Genomic DNA, 16284 nt, shown 5'->3' on the forward strand with positions numbered 1-16284 from the left:
CTACAGTGGTGCCCTTCGGTTGTCGGTGCGGACTCCCTCTATCCCGCTTTGTGGGGTGGGAGGAGTCCGCGACGATTGCTTGGAGCTAAAATTTGTGTTTATTTCTTTTTCTACAAGAGGTCCCGTTTACTGCTGTGTACCATATCTTTAATATTTTGACTCAATATTTTGATTTTGGGCGCCGGGTTCCAGCCTGGTTTCAATGCGCCTCCATCCAGCCCTTGGACTCCTAATGGTATCCGAGGGGTGGACAGCTCACTCCTATTTAGGGGGAGCTGACTATGACCTTGATTTTTTGAGCATCTGGGGTTTCTCCCCCCGATGCTCCTTTCCTCACTTCAGGGAGATCTAATTACCTCTTTTCTTTCCTGTCCTCCCTCATCTTTTCTTTTAATCCCTCACGGTCAGCACATATGCCTAACGTCTGTTATATTCACAGGTTTTTCCCTAGGGGCACAACCCCCATGGCTTTGACTTATCTCGGATCTGGATCCTCCCGGGACCTGAAACTGCAACGGGTGAGTGGGGGTTCTTTTGGCGGGGGTTCCACCTCTTCGCTCCATGGCTAACAAGTTACACTTAAATCTCCGCATTGCCTCCCATAATGTTCAAGGCTTAAACGGAGAAAGGTGATGGACCACTACAAATCCCTTCATCTTGATATAATTATGTTACAAGAGACACATTTTCCTATCCGATATAGCCCTACCTTTCTACACTCATCCTTCCCCCAATTCTACTTGGCCAATGCAGAAAACAAAACCAAAGGGGTGGCAATTCTGCTCTCCAAGAATTGTGCTTTTGTCAAGATATCTGATATCACTGATCCAGACGGGAGGTTTTTATTAGTGAAAGGTATGATAGGGGATCAATTATTCTCTCTAGTATCTTATTATACCCCCAATAGGGGACAGGCTAAATTTTTCAAAAAGATGCTCGAAACCCTATCTCCTGAATTAGAGGGTACCATAGTTTTCGGAGGGGACTCCAATACAGCCCTGGATCAGGGATTAGACAAAACTAAACCACCTGGGTCTCGAACGATACGGCCCACTAGAGAGAGTCTCAAAATTGCTAAACTTCTTTACGAATATGGCCTAGCTGATACATGGAGGGAACTTTACCCCTCTAAAAGAGACTACACCCACTTTTCTCATCCACACCTCACATACGCTCGAATAGACCATATCCTCACTCCCTCTACCATTCTCCCGGCTATCCTTTCGGCCTCCATAAAGGATTCTGCATTATCTGACCATTCCATAGTAATCATATCTCTTCAGCTGGGTTTCCGGGAGGGGTCTCGTACGTATTGGAGACTGAATGAATCTTTCCTCTCTAACCCTGCCAGAGTCTCGGAAATAGATAAAGCCTTGAGGGAATACTTTAAGCTTAATGATAATGGGGAAGTCTCCGAAGAAACGCTTTGGGCTGCCCACAAGGCTTTCATTAGGGGGAAGCTTATTCAGATCTCCACGCAGGTAAAACGGGAAAGGATAGCTGAAATAGATAAACTGGAAGCTGAATATATATCCCTTAAGACAGTGGTCTCAAAGTACCGGCCCGCGGGCCATTTGCGGCCCGCGGACCAGTTATAAATGGCCCTCAGGCAGGGTGGAAGTGAGGGGAGCAAAAAAAAAATTTTTTTTTTTTTTTTTTTTTTGAGCTGGTGCCATCTGGTGGTGAGCCGTTGGTATTACAAGTTATTACCACCAGATGTGAGCTCGCGCCATCTGGTGGTGGCCGTTGGTATTACAAGTTAAGCATTACAAGTTAAACAGCAATTCTAATGTCATTTTACACTATTTTCACTGCCATATTCTTCCCTCTAATTAGAACCCCCAAACATTATATATATTTTTTATCCTAACACCCTAGAGAATAAAATAGCGATCATTGCAATACTTTCTGTTACGCCGTATTTGCGCAGCGGTCTTACAAGCGCACTTTTTTGGGAAAAAATTACACTTTTTTTAATTAAAAAATAAGACAACAGTAAAGTTATCCCCATTTTTTTAATATTATGAAAGATAATGTTACGCCGAGTAAATTCATACCCAACATGTCACGCTTGCTTCAAAATTGTGTCCGCTTGTGGAATGCCGACAAACTTTTTTACCCTTTAAAATCTTCATAGGCGACGTTTAAAAAAAACTACATGTTGCATGTTTTAAGTTACAGAGGAGCTAGAATTATTGCTCTCACTCTACCAATTGCGGCGATACCTCACATGTGTGGTTTGAACACCGTTTACATATGCGGGCGCTGCTCACGTATGTGTTCGCTTCTGCGCGCAAGCTCGTCGGGACGGGGTGCGTTTTCTGGCTCCTAACTTTTTTAGCTGGCTCCTAGATTCCAAGCAAATTTGTCAAACCCTGACTTACACCAGTGCTGGTGGTAATAATGCGCTCGCTGACACCAGTGCTGGTGGTAATAATGCGCTCGCTGACACCAGTGCTGGGGGTTAATAATGTGTTCGCTGACACCAGTACTGTTGTTTTTGAAGTTTGAAAGTTTGCATGCGGCCCCCCATGGCATATGAAAACTTGTCTTGTAGCCCTCAGGTAATTTAAGTTTGAGACCCCTGCCTTAAGACATTGCATAAAAAAAACCCTTCCGGAATCCCCACGACCCAGTTAGATAATGCTAGGTTAGCTCTCAACCTCGCCCTCACGACCCGAGCAGAGAAATCAATCAGATGGAGTAAACACAGGTTCCACACCCAGGCAGACAGAATTGGCCCCCTTCTTGCATCCAAACTAACTCCAAAACCCAGGCTCCTCTCCATGCCCAAAATTAAAATAGGGGGGCACCCTCCTACAACTAACCCTTCCAGGATACTGGAGGCTTTTCGAAGCTGCTACTTAAGCCTTTATGAACCTCACACCCTCCCTACTGCTGACTTATCAGCACGATTTCTCGAGGATCTCCCCATCCCTTCCCTGTCAACAGCCCACAAAGACATAATGGACGCCCCAATCACAGTGGAAGAGGTGATGGATGTAATTAGGGGTCTCCGTTCTGGGTCGGCCCCGGGGCCGGATGGTCTATCCATTCCATACTACAAAACTTTTTTGGATATTTTAACTCCACATATGGCCAGATTCTTTAATTCCAAAACCAAAGGCGATCCTTTTGACTCCCAGATAAACACAGCCTTTATCACAGTAATTCCCAAACCAGACAAAAACCCAGAGGATGTTAATAATTATCGCCCCATTTCCCTTATTAACAATGACCTTAAGGTCCTCACTAAAATTCTGGCCAATAGACTAGCAGGGTTCATAGGGCAATATGTTCATAGAGACCAAGTAGGATTCATACCCGGCAGACAAGGCCCGGACCAAATTAGACGTGCAGTAGACCTGATATCAATTTTACAAACCAATTGGACGGGAGGGCCACCCCAGAAGGGATTCCTATTGTCACTGGACCTACAAAAGGCTTTTGACTCAGTATCCTGGTCCTATATATTTAACATATTGGAGAAATGGGGGTTTGGGACCAGGTTCCTGGGTATGATCCGGGCCCTTTACGCGAACCCTAAAGCACTTATGAGGATTAGAGGCCATTACTCCAAACCCATTACAATTGGGAGAGGTACTCGACAAGGCTGCCCTTTGTCTCCTCTAATTTTCGCCATTGCTATCGAGACCCTGGCAATTGCTATAAGACTGAACCCTAATATTTCAGGAGTCTATTGTGGGGATCAAACCCACAAATGCGCCCTCTTTGCGGACGACATACTGCTATTCTTAACCTCCCCCATTTCCACCCTTCCCAATTTATGCCGCACTCTCGAGGACTTTGCTGGGATTTCAGGTCTATCGGTCAACTTCTCCAAATCACGGGCACTTAATATATCTCTACCCCCTCGATTAGTTTTGGACCTTAAACAATCTTTTAATTTTAGTTGGAGTGACTCTTCTATTCAGTATTTGGGTATCACCTTAGCAGCCAAGACGGAAACTCTATATGACCTTAATTACCCCCCTACCTTTAAAAAACTAGAAGCTGATCTAGCTACATGGTCTAAATTTTTTCTCTCTTGGCTGGGTAGAATTGACTCAATTAAAATGACTTTGTTCCCTAGACTACTATATTTGTTTCGATCCCTACCAATTCCAATTAAGAAAAATCATCTGAAATCCTTGCAGAGTAAAGTGCTTAAATTTATCTGGGGTTCATCGGGATATCGAGTACCGCAGGACACGCTTTTTCGTCATAGGAGCAAGGGGGGACTGGGACTGCCCGATCTCCACAATTATTATCTCTCAGCTAGATTAGCACAATTTTCCACAATATATGCTAAACACAATATGCCGGACTGGGTCGAGATTGAACAGCAAGCTATCCCCAATATTCCCCTTGATTGCCTCCTCTGGTCCCCTGCCAAATCCCGTCCATCTATCCTTTCCCCAGTGCTGTCTCAGTCTTTTGCCTTGTGGGATCGCCTTAGATATAACACCTGTCTAACATCTTCCGCCCGTCCTTTGGCTCATATTTTCAATAACCCGGACTTTCCACCAGGATTACAATCCACAGACTTTAAGTGGTGGATGGACAAGGAGCTATATCGGATAGGACAGTACTTTACTTCTAAAGGTGCCGTCTCCCTAAGCCATTGTATTCAAACTCTTAAACTTCCTGAATCTGAGAAGGTACTTCGATCAAATCTCACAATTTCTACACAGTATCTGGAATTCTAAGCCTCTACCCCCCGACTTCACTTCATACGAAAATTGGTGCGGACAAGCCGTGGGGCGAAGGGGGGGAATCTCGTTGATCTACTCGGCCCTCACTCACCCAACGGTTAAAACATCTTATATGAATGCTTGGGAGTCCGACTTCCAATGCAGCATTAGCTTGGACAACTGGCACAAAGCTGCCTTCAGATCTTTCAAGGGTATTCAGGGTGTCTCCTTAAAGGAGGCAAGCGTTAAGGTTATTACCAGATGGTACCTGACTCCGTCCAGATTGGCCTCCATGTTTCATACTGCTGATCCTCTCTGCTTTAGGGGGTGCCAGCTTCGGGGCACCATGGCCCATATATGGTGGGAATGTCCTAGGATCCGCTCCTTTTGGAAGATCATATTCAATATGATCCACAAAATAACAGGATATAGGATTCCTAGGACTCCCAACGTTGCTTTACTGAATGCAAATGTCCCTCAGCTTTCTAAATCTTCACAAAAGCTGGTCCACTTTATATTACTGGGCACCAAGATTGCCATTGCCAAATCTTGGAAACAGCCCAGGCCACTCATCTCAGTAGTTAGACAAAAAATCTCTTGGATCATGATTCAGGAAAAATTGTCCAGCATACTAGCTAATTCCTCCGAGGTATTCCGTGAAACATGGGCCCCCTGGGCTGATTATGTTGGCATTCACCTTACTCCTGATCCTGAATAAGTGTTCTGTACTCTAGAATATAGTTAGGCATTATACTGCCCATCCTTACCTTATCCCTACCCCCTATTCTTCTTTTTCACCTCTCTTTCTTTCTCTACCTTTTTTACTATCCCTGTTGGTTGTTGTATTCTTGTTTATCTGATTAAGCAATTAATGGGGGGTTACGGTTCTCAGATGTTTATGGATTTATGCTCTTTATTTTTATTTTTATTTTAGGGGGGGGGTATTCCTCCTGTTACCCTCAGGTATTTATTTATCTTTCCCGCATTGGTGAGAGTGATGCGAGTTTGGGGGGGGACTGGGGGGATTGGGGGCCTTAACCTTGGCACAGCAGGATCCCAAGTGGGGTGCTGAGGGAGTGGGCTCCGGATTACCCTTTGACCCGAGCCCTTTTCCTACAGGGTATTATTACCACGCATATGCTTGTTCCTTAATGTACCATTCATGAAATGTTCTACAGGCAGCCATAAGCTTGATTTACCGCTTTGGTAATGGTTATTCTTGATTTTATGGTAATTTTATGTTATCTTCACAAAATGATAATAATAGCCCCCAGGGGCATTTGATGTTTTTGATGTTTATCTTTATGTTGTAACCCTCTGTAATATCTCAATAAAAACTTATTGAAAGTAAAAAAAAAAAAATTACAAGATAATTAAAATACAACAGTAGCAGCTATACCAAGTTAAAGGTTACCTTTTATATGCATATATTATCACCTAAAGATACTTCTCAAGTGAAGAGGATATTCTGAACAATAAAAAGTGCACTTATCAAACCTCAAATTATCCCTTAACTGACCTTAATCAGTCCTAATTACCATCTTCCTCTGCTTCTCCCTTTACCCATTAAAGTGATTCTAAAGCCTTATGCCGCGTACACACGATCATTTTTCAGCATGAAAAAAAACGTTGTTTTTTAGCATGTCTAAAAAATGAAGTTTTCCCAACTTCATCATTAAAACGATGTTGCCTACACACCATAGTTTTTTAAAACATTTCTAGCAAAGCGCGGTGACGTACAACACGTACAACGGCACTTTAAAGGAGAAGTTCCATTCGCCTTTGGGCTGCTTTAGCCGATTCCGTGTTAGTAAAAGATTTGCGCTTTTTTGTCTGTTACAGCGTGATGAATGTGCTTACTCCATTATGAACGGTAGTTTTACCAGAACGAGCGCTCCCGTCTCATAACTTGCTTCTGAGCATGCGTTTTAGTCCACACACGATCATTTTTTACAACCCGAAAAAAGACATAGTTTAAAACGTCGTTAAAAATGCAGCATGTTCGAATTTTTTTTTTGTCGTTTTTCAGAACCTGAAAAATAATGTGAAGCCCACACACGACCATTTTAAATTACGTTTTTGAAAAACAACGTTTTTTTCATGCTGAAAAATGATCTTGTGTACACGGCATTAAGGTTTTTACCTTAATGCATTATATGGAATAAGTTGAAAAACCTTCTGTGCTGCAAAATCCCCCCCCCCCCGTACTTACATGAGCCCGATTCCATTCAGGGATGTGTAGTAGAGTAGCGGCTCTCGTCTGTGTCTCCCTCCTCCCTGGACAGATTTGACTGTCAATCAAATGCTGTGCTTTCCATGGGGGCACTTGTTGAAGAGGAACCTGGAGAGTCAGTGGGGGACCCCAGAAGAAGAGTATTGGGGCTGTGCTGTGCAAAACTATTGCACAGAGCAGGTAAGTATAAGATGTTTGTTATTTTAATTTTAACACATGAGAAGCTTTAATGATGCTTTAAGACCAAATATTAAAATTGACACAACGCATACAACTATTAATGTCAAATATGCACAAAAAATATTTTTTTTTGGCACACAAAAAAGGAATGTTGTGTTTACTGCGTAGGCATTCTTTCCACAATTTCTCAATTTCTTGTAGGGTTGAATGGCTAAACCACATTCCCATTTAGCTTGTGAGGACCAAAATCCAAATTGAAATTCATAATTTTCAAATTAAAATATTTTTTTAACAGTAGAATACATTATTAAAGGTTTTTAAAAGTACAATGTACCATAGCATGTTGAAAGTAGTGCCCTAACAGCTGAACAGAAATCAACGTACTGTCCAAACTGATCAATTATCAGCACATCCCCCCGAGGATGCCCACACTAGACCACCAGGGATGCCACCAGACCACCAGGGATTCCAACCACCAGGTATGCCACCCTAGACCACCAGGGATGCCAATCAGTGCCCACAATGGATACCAATCAGTGCCCACAATGGATGCCAATCAGTGCCCACAATGGAGCTGAAGAAGTCCCGCCTACTCTGGGACGTAACGCGTACGAGGGGGAGGAGTCACGTCGACGTCACCCGCGTTCGCCTGCCTCACGAGACCTACACACTGACTGTTTCGATCCGGAAGTTCCGGTTACATGCTGTTCGCTATACACTCGGCTGAGAGTGTCTGCAAATGTGAGTGTTTTTACTGAATATGTTTTAGATTAAAGTCGTTTCAAACGGAGAGCACTAGTCCTTCTCTTTTGTTGCCTTTTCGGTCCATGGAATACGTTTTGGGAGATTGCTGAGTTGCCCTACTGATTGCTGGTTCCATCTGGGGATGCACAGAGCTGACTTCTTGTATGCTGTTACCATCTATTACTTGGAGGATATGTTATATGCTTTTTGACCTAGCCACAGGTCGAATTGCTGAGGTGAGAGGCCATTCATAGCCTTGGTGGAGGATATCCCTTTCCTGTGGGTCACTGATTTTATGAAAGATTGCTGCACGATTCGTCACTATTGTTTTTTTGGAGCACCTTTATATCACCTTGCACTTTATGGACTTTTATTAATCGTTATTAATCCTGTTATAGATTTTATGTTTTTGCGCTGCACTATTTACTTATTTAATCCCACAATGGGCAACACTGATTGGCAGGCATTGTTTGGCACTGATTGTCATCCATCAGTACAATATATTACAGTACATCCGTGCCACCTATCAGTGCTCATCCATGCCCATCCGTGCCACCTATCAGTGCCCATCCATGTCACCTATCTGTGCCGCCTATCTGTGCCCATCCGTGTCGCCTCTCTGTGCCCATTCATGCTGCCTATCTGTGCCCATCCGTGCCGCCTCTCTGTGCCCATCCGTACCGCCTATCATTGCCCCATCAGTGCTGCATCATAGTGCCCATCATCAGTGCCCATCAATTCCACCTCATCAGTGCCACCTCATTGATGCCACCTCATCGGTGCCCATCAGTGCCATCTTATCAGTGCCCGTCAGTGCAGCCCCATCAGTGCCCATCAGTGAAGGATAAAACGTACTTATTTACAAAGTTTTGTAACGGAAGCAAAAAAAAAGCATTTGTTTTTCAAAATTTTTGGTCTTTTTTCATTTTTTTTTCCAGAAAATAAAAATCCCAGAGGTGATCAAATACCACCTTCGTACGCCTTCTTCGTACGCCTTCGGATCTTAGATGCAATTCTTCGGCGTCCGCTAGGTGGCGTTCCCGTCGTAATCCGCGTCGAGTATGCAAATTAGCTATTTCCGACGATCCACGAACGTACGAGCGGCCGTCGCATTCTTTTACGTCGTTTCCGTTCGGCTTTTGTCAGCGTATAGTTAAAGCTGCTATCTGGTGGGGTACGCAATGTTAAGTATGGCCGTCGTTCCCGCGTCGAATTTTAAAAATGTTATTTTGTTTGCGTAAGTCGTCCGTGAATGGGGCTGGACGCCATTTACATTCACGTCAAAACCAATGACGTCCTTGCGACGTCATTTGGAGCAATGCACCCTGGGAGTTTTGACGGACGGGGCATGCGCAGTTCATTCGGCGCGGGGAAGCGATTCATTTAAATGAAACACGCCCCCTACTCGCCACATTTGAATTCCGCGCCCTTACGCCGCAAGAGATACACTACGCCGCCGTAACTTACGGCGCAAATTCTTTCAGGATTCAAACCAAAGCCAGGTAAGTTACGGCGGCGTAGCGTATCTCAGATACGCTGCGCCGGTGCAGATCTTTGTGGATCTGCCCCTATATATATTTTTTTTTTTCTAAGACCCTAGAGAATAAAATGGCGGTTGTTGCAATACTTTCTGTCACACCGTATTTATAAATACACTTTTTTGAATAAAAAAATAAGACAACAGTAAAGTTAGCCCAATTTTTTTTATATTGTGAAAGATAATATTACGCAGAGTAAATTGATACCCAACGCTTCAAAATTGCGCCCGCTCGTGGAATGGCGACAAACTTTTACCCTTTAAAATCTCCATAGGCGACGTTTTAAAAATTCTACAGGTTGCATGTTTTGAGTTACAGAGAAGGTATAGGGCTAGAATTATTTCTCTCACTCTACCGATCGCAGCAATAACTCATATGTGTGGCTTGAACACCGTTTTCATATGCGGGCGCTGCTCACGTATGTGTTCGCTTCTGCACACGAGCTCGGCAGGACGGGACTCGTTTAATTTTTTTTTCTTATTTATTTTATCTTTTATTTTGAATTTTTTCACTGTTCTTTAAAAAAAATTGTGTCACGTTTGTTACTGTTACAAGGAATGTAAACATCCCTTGGAATAGATAAAAGCATGACAGGTCCTTTTAAATATGAGATCTGGGGTCCAAAAGACCTCAGATCTCATATTTACACTAAAATACAATAAAAAAAATGTTTTAATTGTAATGTTACCAGCAGCCACGGTAAGCGGCGCAGGGCACTGGAGCGCAGCAGGAGGCCCCTCTCCCACCGCTGATAAAAGTGATCTTGCGACGAATCCGCCTCAGAGACCACTTTTATCTGAAAGAGAACCGCCGGCTCTTGAAGAGGATACTGGGGTTATGGTAGCTAGCTGCTACCATAACAACGGTATTCCTCTTCAAAGACAGGACGTTTATAGTCATCCTGCGGGAAGGAAACGGTTAAAATACAGCAATGGCTCTTTAGTGTTTAATGATAACTTGTCTTCCAGTGACCCCACCCACAGGCCATAAATGTTTGGATTGGTATAAATGAGGGTAGCTAAGCACTCCATGACCAAGGTAAAGAGGCCCTGGGATGGAAGGCAACCCTGTCTTATTTCCCTGTGCAGAGACAAGGGAGGTGGGAGAACACTGTTGGCAAAGACCCTGTGGGGCCAAATAAAGAAGCTGAATCCACTGTATGAAGTTAAGACCAAAACCATTTTTACATAAGGATGCCCAAAGACACAGCCACTCCGCAGAATCAAATGCCTTTTTGGTATTCAAGGAGGCAATGACTCGGGTACCAATATTGTCATAATACAAAAAAATAGAACAAGGCATAGCCATTTTGCTCAAACAAAAACCAGTCTAACCGAGCCCAAGTGGCTTAAATACCAACAATAATAATAATAATAATGAGTCTAATCAAATAACTTTAATAGATTACAAAACAATTATCAAAAACAATATATAGCAAAACAATACCTTTCACCATTCACAAAACAATGTCATTGTCACACTTGTCTGTCCAGACATCACAGTGGTCCCTTTTTTTATGCAGGTAACCCTTTACTCAAACCTTTAAAAGGGTTTACTTCAGTTTAAGCACAAAAGGCAAAGATCATAATTTCATAATGCCCTCAATAACATGAAATAAACCCTTTACTATCCAGCAAAAAACTGCCATATACAAATGACATAGGGTAATTACAGAAGAATATGGGCTTGTAAACAAAGGGGCAGATCCACAAAGATCTGCCCCGGCGCATCGTATCTGAGATACGCAACGCCGCCGTACCTTACCTGGCTTTGGTTCGAATCCATAAAGATTTTGTGCCGTAAGTTACGGTGGCGTAGTGTATCTCAAGCGGCGTAACGGCGCGGCGAGTAGGGGGCGTGTTTCATTTAAATGAAGTGCGTCCCCGCGCCGAACGAACTGCGCATGCTCCGTTCCTAAATTTCCCGCCGTGCATTGCGCTAAATGACGTCGCAAGGACGTCATTGTTTTGACGTGGACGTAAATTACGTCCATCCGGATTCACAGACGACTTACGCAAACGAAAAAAAAAAAATTCAAATTAAACACCGGAACGACGGCCATACCTAACATAGCAGGTTTAACTATACGCGACGAAATACCAGCTTTAACGCTGGAAAAAGCCGACTAGAGACGCCGTAAAAAAATGCGACGGCCGCTCGTACGTTCGTGGATCGTCGGAAATAGCTAATTTGCATATTCGACGGGGAAAACAACGTGAATGCCACCCAGCGGACGCCGAAGAATTGCATCTTAGATCCGAAGGCGTACGAGGACGTACGCCTGTCGGATCTAACCCAGATGCCGTCGTATCTTGTTTTGAGGATGCAAAACAAAGATAAGATGTGGGTAATTTGAAAGTACGCCGCTTTGTGAATCTGCCCCAAATTGGCTAATAAAAAAACTCAAATTAATCTAACAAAGTCAGCCAGTTCTCAGCTCAAGATCACGAGTACTCTACTCACTACATGGAAATGGTTAGCTCCATTACAATCCCCTCTTTTTATACACAGTTCTCTCTAGTCCTCAACCCTCATGCTGTGTACACACAATCATTTTTCAGGCATGAAAAAAACGAAGTTTTTCGGCATGTAGACAAAACAAAGTTTTTCCAACTTCATCATTAAAACCTGCCCACACACCATCGTTTTAAAAAAATGCTCTAGCAAAGAGCGGTGACGTACAGCGGTACTATAAAGGGGAAGTTCCATGCGGATGATGGTGCTGCTTTAGCTGATTCCGTGTTAGTAAAAGACGATTCGTGCTTTTCTGTCTGTTACAGCATGATGAACGTGCTTACTCCATTATGAACGGTAGTTTTACCAGAACGAGCGCTCCCATATCATAACTTGCTTCTGAGCATGCGCGGGTTTTTAACGTCGTTTTAGCCCACACACGATCATTTTTTACATCCCGGAAAACGACATTGTTTAAAACATTGTTAAAAAATGCAGCATGATCGAGAAAAAAATATTTCAGAACTCGAAAAATTATGTGAAGTCCACACACGATCATTTTAAATGACATTTTTAAAAAACAACGTTTTTTTCATGCCAAAAAAAATTCGCGTGTACGCGGCATCAGACTCTTTCTTGTGTTTTGTTATGTCCTTCCTCCTTGTATTGAGGTTGAAGATCATGGGGTTGCCTGTTTTATGAGTTTTTGCTCTCTTAAGGAACTGACCTTTTGCACCTGTTGACTTCTTTGCCTGCTTAGTACTGGAAAAGATTGATTTGCTCCAGGTTCTCAGCCCCCCCCATGTGTTAGTTTCCCCGCTGACATATTTTGAATGACAATTGTGTTGTCATGCAACACTGCACACAAATTACATTTTTAGCATTTTTTTGAGACAGATATGGCTTTCTTTTTGTTGTGATTAATCACCAATGGAGTTTTTATCTTTTGCTAAACAAACAAAAAAAGACCAACAATTTTGAAAAAAAAAAAAAAATTCTTAGTTTCTGTTCTAAAATTTTGCAAATAAGTAATCTTTCTTCTTCACTGATGTGCGCTAATGAGGCTGCATTAATGGGCACAGATAGGCTGCACTGGTGGGCACTGATAGGCTGCACTGATGAGGTGGCACTGATGAGGCGGCACTGATGAAATGACACTGATTGGCATTTATAAGCTTCACTAATGGGCACTGATGAGGCTGCACTGATAAGGCAGCATTGATGGGAACTAATAGGTGGTACTGATGGGCTCAGCTATGCTGCACTGGTGGGCACTGATATTCAGCACTGATGAGCACTGATATGCAGTACTGATGGGCACTGACATGCTACACTGATGGACACCGATGGGCACCAATGTGGCTGCACTGATAATCAGGGCTCTGATGATCAGTTCCTTTATTATCAGTGTAAATGCCTCTGTCACCACAGGAAAGCCAGTTATCAGCTTTATTTTCCTCAGACACTGACAGTGCTGAGGAAAGGAAATGCCGATAATTGCTGGCATTTGTTTACATGCTATAAGCTGTGATTGGACACAGCTGATTACATGGTAAAAAGCCTACGCATCAGCTCTTTACTGGAATCTGTGCACCCCCACAGGCACGCACGCGCATCAAGAATGGGAGGACATCATAGGACGCCTTCCCAGACCAAGAGCAGTCCTGCCCAACCGTCATTCTAAAATATAGCAGGTGGGAGGTAGCCGAACACCCCCTGGTTCGGTTTGCAGCAGAACATGCGAACAGGCAAAAAATTTGTATGAACACGCAAACACCGTTAAAGCCTATGGGACACGAACACGAAAAATCAAAAGTGCTAAGTTTAAAGGCTAATATGCAAGTTATTGTCATAAAAAGTGTTTGGGGACCTGGATCCTGCCCCAGGGGACATGTATCAATGCAAAAAATACGTTTTAAAAACTGCCATTTTTTCAGGAGCAGTGATTTTATAATGCTTAAAGTGAAACAATAAAAGTGAAATATTCCCTTAAATTTTGTACCTGGGGGGTGTCTATAGTATGCGCATGTTTCCCGTGCTTAGAAAAGTCCCTGCACAAAATTAAATTTCTAAAGGAAAAAATATATTTAAAACTTGCGGCTATAATGAATTGTCAGGTCCCGGCAATACAGATAAAAGTCATTGAAAAAAATTACATGGGTTCCCCCCCACCAGCCCTTTGGGTCTGGTATGGATATTAAGGGGAACCCCCAAACCAAAAAAACAAAATGCCTGGGGGTCCCCCCCAAATTCCATTACCAAGCCCTTCAGGTCTGGTATGGATATTAAGGGGAACCCTGCACCAAATAAAAAAAATGGCGTAGGGGTCCCCCTCAAAATCCATACCAGACCCTTCAGGTCTGGTATGGATTTTAATGGGAACCCTGTGCCAAAAAAAATGGCGTGGGGTTCCCCCCAAAAATCCATACCAGGCCCTTATCCGAGCACGCAACCTGGCAGGCCGCAGGAAAAGAGGGGGGATGAGAGAGCACCCCCTCCTGAACCATACCAGGCCACATGGCCCCAACATGGGGAGGAGCATATTAACCTTTAAAATTAGCACTTTTGATTTCTCCCATAGACTTTTAAAGGTTGTTCCGCAGCTTTCCAATTTGCCGCGAACACCACAAATTGTTCGCTATTCGACGAACGGGCAAACAGCCAAGGGGCGAACTAATTTCCAACCCAAACATTAAGCTCATCACTAGCGGGAGGCAATTAAATAGGCTTGCCTGACTCAAGATGACTGCAAGAGTCACATAGGGTGGCATCATAGCTTACCTAATGATGCAGGAAACCAGAGGGGAACAATGTTCCTCTTGACTTCCTCTCCAACTACAATGCCGCTGCAAAAGAGTGCCACCTGCCTACATGCCTAATGTCTAAAGGGTATTACTCACTCAAAAGGGCCTCTGTAAGAATGGACAGCTAAAGGGATGGAATAATAGCTAAAGTGAGTTAATTGAGGCTGATTGGGTGGTAAAGGAGTTAAATCTGAACACCTTAAATAAAAAAAATATATATATTTTTTACTGTACATATACTGTAATTTATATACATTTTTGCTAAAAATATTATTTATTTTATTAAACTATGACAGTGCAAATGACAAAAGGAACTTGGGTGCATTAATGTAAAATACATTTTTGTTTATGTATTTATATAATTTTATTGTCTCCCACTAGGCTGCACAAATTAGTACAGTAGAGGATAGTACAGGTAATACAGTGAATAAAATATTCTAAAGATTAGTGGATACAGTGGTTTATCAAAGTGTATAATTTATAAGAAGCAATAGAAAAGAGGGTCTTGCCTTTATAGGGAACATTTTCCAACATTTGTATTCAATATTTCCATGTAATGTGCAACCCAATAATGAGTGACTGAATGCAAGGATTTTTTGACATACATTCATTGCTGGCTTCAATTACTCCATGGCCAGAAGCCAGGGCTGTGATTGGTTTTGCTATTAATAAAGAATGTGAAAAACTGCTGTTTGATGGACTAATCCTTTTATGGAGGAAAGGTTATCATTAAAAAAAAAAACATATTAGACAGGAACTATATATAGCTAACCGTTCCACTCCAAGTCAAAATCCTCAGCATACCCAGCATCAAGAGCCTACTTTCACCACATATTGTTATAGCTTTCCATATACCATGCATTTGAGGACAAAATTTGAGGCTCTTTTCACTGCAATAAACTATATTCAGATCAGAACTTATGGAAAACCAACCTGAGCTCCCCCATTATTGTGTTTCACTCACTATGAGCTTAAAGAGTATAGAGTGGGAGCTAAGCGGTGTGGATAGCTTTTATATGGATGATAATGAGGCCATTAACTGCTTGCCGTTATCCTGCGCAAATCACTGTATCTGTACGGCTGTCCCTTTAATGGCTATAGCAGGAGTGCGCACGCCACCAAAGCTGATGCTCGTGGCCAGAGTCAGCGATGTCTGCCAGCCACCCGTGATCGCTCCACAGAGAGCCAGAATGGGGATCTGTCAATATAAACAAAAATATCCCCGTTTTGTCAGGGTGATACAGAGAGATTGTCTGTTCCTAGTGATCCAGGAACAGCGATCGATCTCTACTCTCAGTCAGTCCACTCCCCCCACAGTTAGAAACACCTCCCTAGGGAACACTTAACCCCTTGATCACCCTTCCCTGCCAATGTTATTTATAAAGTGTGAAAAATGTACTACAGCGCTAACTAATATTAAATTTAAAAAGAAAAAACAACAAAAATACCCAATAATAACGCAGCATACACACAGGTGTACAAAACCAAAGAAAGTGATAAAAAAGGAAATAGTGATGCGCTGAAATCAACTTTTGCTATTACTATGTGTACAGTAAGTGCAGAATAAATACCAAATATACACACTCAGGAGGGTATCAATAAAAATCACAGTGAAAAATACAAATATAATGTGAAAT

This window comes from Rana temporaria, chromosome 4 (genome assembly GCF_905171775.1).
Source record: "Rana temporaria chromosome 4, aRanTem1.1, whole genome shotgun sequence".
NCBI lineage: Eukaryota > Metazoa > Chordata > Amphibia > Anura > Ranidae > Rana > Rana temporaria.